The following is a 6371-nucleotide window of genomic DNA, read 5'->3' as shown; positions in this document are numbered from 1 at the left end:
TCTTCAAAATAGAACTTCAGAATAGGTGTCTAATCACAAAGGAAGCGGAAATGACATATATATATATATATATATATATATATATATATATATATATATATATATATATATATATATATATATATATATATATATATATATATATATATATATATATATATATATATATATATATATATATATATATATATATATATATATATATATATATGTGAGAAAGAAGCCAACAGCCACAGAAACCAACGGACACAGGGGATTTCTTTTTTTTTGTGGTGTTGATCAATTTAGAATAATACTGAATATGTTACCGCTTAAAGCTAATTGATAAGAAAAGCAGAAGAAAAAAAGAAGCAGAAGAAAAAACAACCACCGCCGCCGGTGGGATCCGAACCCACGACCTCCGAATTTCGCGTCCGGTGCTCTACCTCTGAGCTACGGCGACGGCTGTCAAGTCTTCTGCTTTCGGGGGTATTTATGTTTACAAATAACCTATCTTGAGAGTGTTCATCAGCGCCACCCGCGTTCGTAAGCGGCGGACGTAACACGTCCTGAGGTACCGCTGGTGTCACGTAGAACGTCATCTAACGGCGAGAGTGGAAGCTGTGTGAGAACCCTCTTACGCTTCCTATGGCATCATGGCTGCGAGAACCGAGACCCTCGCTAAGCAATTAAGCAAACAAGGGGAGGGAAATGAGGGGCTCGTTATAAATATGAGAAAGAAGCCAACAGCCACAGAAACCAACGGACACAGGGGACACTATACAGGTGCTACAACTGCGTCACTAAGCAGCCAGTGTAGCAGCTAAACGCCGTCGCAAGTCTTAAAAAGTTCTCTGGTTCTCTGTTGCGCCCCGTATTGTTTGTCTGAAAACCACGCCCCCGCTCTCTCCAGTTTTTTTTGTGGCGCCATCATGTGGCAACCGCGCGGAACAAAGCTGCGCAGCGTGTTTTACTTTTTTTTATTCAGTACTGCCCACCGCATTTTAGTAGCCAAGGCAAGAGCGGGTATAGGGCGTGTACAAATGAACTGTCTATGGCAGATAACAAACAACAATAAGAGAAAAGAAATGGGCATACAGTCAAATTTCTGCGGAAGAAACCAGCCCACACACAAAAATAAAATACGCCGCATTTGCATGCAGGGCAAGGAGCATCAAAAACATGCTCTCTGAGAATGAAACCAAGTAGATAAAACTTACTGGCTCGATCTGACCGCAGATAAAAATGCTTCGGGTGATGACGAGGTGGCTACATCGTGAGTAACCAGTTCTAACAGGCTATCGTGCTTGGAAAGAACGACATGTTGGACTGGTTCTGCACTGAGGAACTGCAATTCCTTTGTCATGTTCGTACGCATGGTCTGTCGTGTTCTGTTATAATGCACATAAGCGTGAAATTCTTTTTTTGTATGATAATTAATGATGGCGAAGAACATTGTCAAACGATAAATTTTTGAAAAACTTTGCCAGCGCTGCGGCGAGGAACAAAGACAGAGAAGGAAGGACAGGGACAAGCGCTACTAACAACTGAAAGTTTATTTAAAAAAAACACAGATTATATACTCACAACCGACAACCCGAAGCGCCTGCGTTGCCCGCAAAAAGGACAGAAAAGAAAGTTACGAATCCAAATATGAAATTTCACACTCATGTATGTTTGCAGAAGGTGTGCTAACGCGCTTGTCGCTGTTCTTGTGAATGTGATAGGCTTCACGCAACTCTCTAGTCAACTGATCTTGATGTCTGATCTTAGCCCTGATAAGCAGTGGAAAGCATGCTTTTTTATTAGACACCTTGGACACACCGGGTTTGTTCACATGACAATCTCTGTAATGAAGGGACAGGGAAGTTGGGAAGATGTACAAACTAGCTCAGACCGCGATTTTGCTCCAGTACCTTTTTAGATGAGATTCAAAGGTGGGAAAACTGGAGCGGCTGAGAAGTTTAGATACTGATACCTGTCTTCAGTAGGCATGGCAAATCGCAGCACTTTTTTCTTTAACCCTTCACCCCCCCCGCCTAGACTTCTAATGTCTATTTCCGTATGAGGATACCATATAAAATCTGCACGGCGTTGTGGACAAGTAAATACTGTAGAGATAGCTATTATAATCGCATTAAGCACTGCGCAACGGAGATTCAAGGTGATGAAAAAAATTATGGGACCGCTTAACGCAACCTAAGCGGGCGATGCGGTAGTGGTGTGTTCTGAGTACAATGCGCACGGATAGAAGTTGATGAAGGCGGCGACATCCTAACCACAGAGGCACATGCAGTGCAGATTGGCGCGTGAGACTGGCAGTTAACAAGCGGGATGTAGAGCTGCGGCGATAGCTTAGTGGACCAATGCAGGTGCCACTGAAGCGGTTCTGTAAGTGCTTCCGCATGTTCGTAACCCAATCCCAGCCATGAAGTGCTTATTTTATCTGTTTTATCACTCCTCCTCCCCTCCTAAAGTGCCGCCGCTAACTTGCCTTTACTCGCAGAGTCCCAGCTCCATCTCAAGGTGTTGGATTATGAAATTTGGCTCTATCCGTTGATTTCACGTGACCTTATCGATGACACAACTCTCTCAACCAATCACTGAACTTCGTGACATAGAACCCCAGGGTCTTGCATCCATGATAGCTTAGTTAGTTAGTTATATGGGGTTTTATGGAGCATAAGCAACTATGGCTATCATGTGCCAAACACAAGGTTAGATGATGTTATGTCAAGTGTATAGAGGTTACATTATAAAAGATTTAAAACATTGGCTTTCTTTAGAAACTTACAAACAAGTGAAAACTCGACAAGTGTTTGCCCGCCTAAAAGCAATGCGGGATGAAATGGAATGTGTTCATTGTAAAATACCGTAAAAAAATTTTTTCGAAGTTCTTCGAGATGCGAAGAAGAAATTAAAATATGATTTACTGTGAGCTCTTTACCACACATTTCACACACAGCTTTGCTTTTTTGTTAATAAGAAGTTATGGGTGATGTGTGTGTGACCTATGCGTAAACGACATAAAATTACTTCGATAAAACGCTCTTTATGGTGGCATGGTTTCCATTCTTTTAAAATGGGTTTTATGGTACGCAGCTTGTTGTTTCCTTCATTTTCCCAAGAAGCTTGCCACTTGACTCTTAGTTTGTAATGTACTAACTTCATGTAATCCCTAGGAGGCAAATTCACATGTTTTATTTCCATGGTTCTGGTTTGTGCAGCACACATGTCGGCTCTCTCATTGTCCCTAATGCCAACGTGACTGGGAACCCAGCATAATTTTATAACATGTTTTTGTGTTGTGATCTTTACTATGTTGTGTATGATGCTTCCAATCATTGGCTCCGTGGCATTTTTGGAGTTTAATGCTGTAAGGACGCTCAGTGAATCTGTATAAATGATGCTGTTTTTGATGTTTTCATTTGTTATTTTCTGTACCGCAACACTAATAGCATAACACTCCGCGGTGAAAACTGTAGCACATGAGGGCAGTCGTACTGCATTTTCATTTTTTTCCTTGTATTACTGCGCTTCCTACATGAGCATGAGTTTTTGACCCGTCAGTATAAAATGCAATGTAATTTCTGTATTTTTCCTGTAGTGCTAGATATTCTTGTATTATATGGTTGTGTGGCATACAGGTTTTACTGAGGCGTGTTAGTGTGACGTCACACACTGTGGGGAGAGTGTACCACGGTGGTAGCGCTTTGTGTCTTGGGGCAATATTTTTAATTTCATTTAGTATGTTCAGGGCTTGGCATTTTTCTTCGAAGCACAAGAGCAACGGCTTAATCGCGTGAGGCTTGTTGAATAGTATTCGAGATGGGCATTTCGTGACAATTGGGTAACAGAGATGTTTGGGCTGACAAAGGATTTTGAGGTTGTATGTACAAGTTAGTGCAGTTCGTTAGTTTCCACATACAGACTTGCTATTGGGGAAGTTCTGTAAGCACCGGAACACAACCTTAAACCAATATTGTAGACAGGATCCAGTCGTTTTATGTAGGATGGTCTCGAAGAGCCATAAACTATGCACCCATAGTCTAACTTAGAGCGAACCAGAGAACGATATATGTGTAACAGGCATGCCCTATCAGACCTCCAGCGTTTTCTTGACAGTAGTTTCAGCACATTGAGGGCCTGGGAAGCTTTTTTTAAGCATGAAATGGTTTTAGTTCCCGTTGTCGGCAGTGTGGTGACGTCACGCCGAGACCGAGAGCCATCATCAGGGCTCTGGAACGAGAACATCCGGGCACCGTACGAGACTTAACGAGATTTAACGAGACTCTCTAAGCCCTCCTACGGGACCGGCATACAAGGGCCGGTTGCTCTCCAAACCAGTCACAAAAAATACTGCTGCCAGTGTCTTCTCAATGTTTATCAAGATATCAGTCGCGCTGTGCATTTGATAATGCATGGAATTATAATTTCCGATTTGTAATAACGCGTGCAAAGAGCACGTACATGACACAATACACTTCGTTGTCATACGTGATCTGTTAGGAGCTTTGAGAGAAGGCCGCTTAGAGAAAGAGAACCCGCGTCTTTCGGGACAGCAGCCGAGCACCATAACCACTGAGCCACCACGGCGGCCATTTGAGGAAAGGAAGTGCACATACCTTGCTCCCTTGGTCATTGGACGCCTGAATCGCGCTTATAGGTACGTGGGGTGATGAGAAGGAGATGTGGGCTGCAGGCATTGACAACTTTGTGCCAAAAACGCGGCGCTGTAGACATAGGCCCTCGGCGTTCATTGTGTTCATTGGCGTTGGCGTTGACAACGTTTTACGTTCTGCGATAATTTTAAGGAAAGGAAGTGCGCATAACTGGCTTCCCGGGGTCAGTGGACAAGTATACATTCTTGTCAGGCCTGCGTCTCGTCGTGTCCACGTACGCTTCTGCATCGCCCTGCATTTCATGCTTACTCTTCTCTCAATTACGGGAGAGGCAGAGATTTTTTCTTTAAGCTGTTTATATGCGGCAAGAAAGTGAGCTTTTTATCGAAAGAGAGAGAGAGAGAGAGAAAACTTTATTACGACAGGAATTCGGGGCATGCCCCAGGGTCCCCGCACGACCCCACTCCACTCAAGTATTTATGTTCCTAAGGTCCATAACACTGGCAGCCCGGCCGGTGGCGATGGTCTGCACGGCCGGGTCCTCCGAGCGCAGCAGGGTCTCCCAGTCCTCCCAGGTCTTGAGGTTCTCTAGGTCCCGCGGGGGAGGGTCCGCCGGGCAGAGGGAAAGGATGTGGAGGGAAGAAGCGAAGGGTTCTGGGCATAGGGTGCATGCGGGAGTGGGAAAGGATGGATGAAAGTGGGCTAGGATAAGGGGTGAGGGGAGAGTGTGTGTCTGTAGTCTGCGCCAGAGTGTTGCGTGTTTGTTATCTAGGGAGGGGTGGGGCGGGGGGAAGAGCTGGTGTGAGGCTCTGTATGCCTGGGTCAGCTCACTGAATGTGTGCATGCGCTCCTTCGTGAATCCCCGATCCGAGACCACCTGAGCCCGGTTTAAAGAACCTCGGGTAAAAGGTTGGCAGCCTCGTTTCCGGGATTCCCGGAGTGCGCAGGCACCCATATCAGCTCCACATAGCGGGGCGGGGGTGCATCGGGCGAGTCCAGTATGCCAAAAGCAGGGACATGAACTTGGCCTCGAGCAAAATTTAAAATCGCTGTTTTGGAATCACTTAATATATACCGGGCTTCCGCGCGAGTGATAGCTAGTGCAATGGCGGCTTCCTCTGCAGCCTCTGGGACGTGTCTGGAGGGAGAGGTAGTGTGAGGAGGGCGGATAAAGAGGAGTCCACCACAGCTGCTGTCGCTTCATTACCCGTGCAGGCAGCGTCCACCCACACGGCATCCGGCTCGGGGCCGTACGCTCGATGGAGTGCCTTCGCACGGGCTCTGCGGCGCTGCTCATGGTGGGACGGGTGCATCTTCCTCAGGGGCGGCCTAATGAGAAGCTCCTGGTGAAGGGGTCGTGGGAGGGCGAGGAAGGTTTGGTCGTTGGTCGGTATTCTGATGCCAAGGGAGTCCAGGATATACCGACCTGAGGAAGTTTGTGTGAGCCTGATGTATTGGACCTGTCGGTGGGCCTCCACCAGTTCCCCGATCGTGTTGTGGAGGCCCAGGCCTAGTAATCTTTCTGTGGGTGTGTTGAGGGGAAGATGAAGTGCTATTTTGAATGCCTTGCGAATCAAAGCATCCAAAGCGTTTATGTCACGTTTGGATAGTTGTAAGAATGGGGTAGTGTACAGCACACGGGTGAGGACGAAGGCATGAATGAGGCGACATAGGTCGCGCTCCTTCATGCCTCTATGACGTCCCGGAACCCTGCCCATGAGGTGCGATATCGCGCCGACAACCTGCTTGAGTTTCTTGAGGGTAGTGGTG

General features: G+C 46.1%; 1 non-coding gene across 1 annotated transcript; it reads right to left on the bottom strand.

The window, feature by feature from the left end:
- Positions 1-370: 370 nt before the first annotated feature.
- Positions 371-442, bottom strand: TRNAS-CGA (transfer RNA serine (anticodon CGA)). The gene has a single exon. It is a non-coding gene; the product is annotated as a tRNA-Ser (tRNA).
- Positions 443-6371: the final 5929 nt, after the last annotated feature.

The sequence above is a fragment of the Amblyomma mixtum genome, chromosome 7 (genome assembly GCF_055824585.1).
Source record: "Amblyomma mixtum isolate Tamu chromosome 7, ASM5582458v1, whole genome shotgun sequence".
NCBI classification, from domain to species: Eukaryota; Metazoa; Arthropoda; class Arachnida; order Ixodida; family Ixodidae; genus Amblyomma; species Amblyomma mixtum.
The sequence above is the reverse complement of the archived record's forward strand: the minus strand, read 5'-3'. Positions and strand labels throughout refer to the sequence as shown.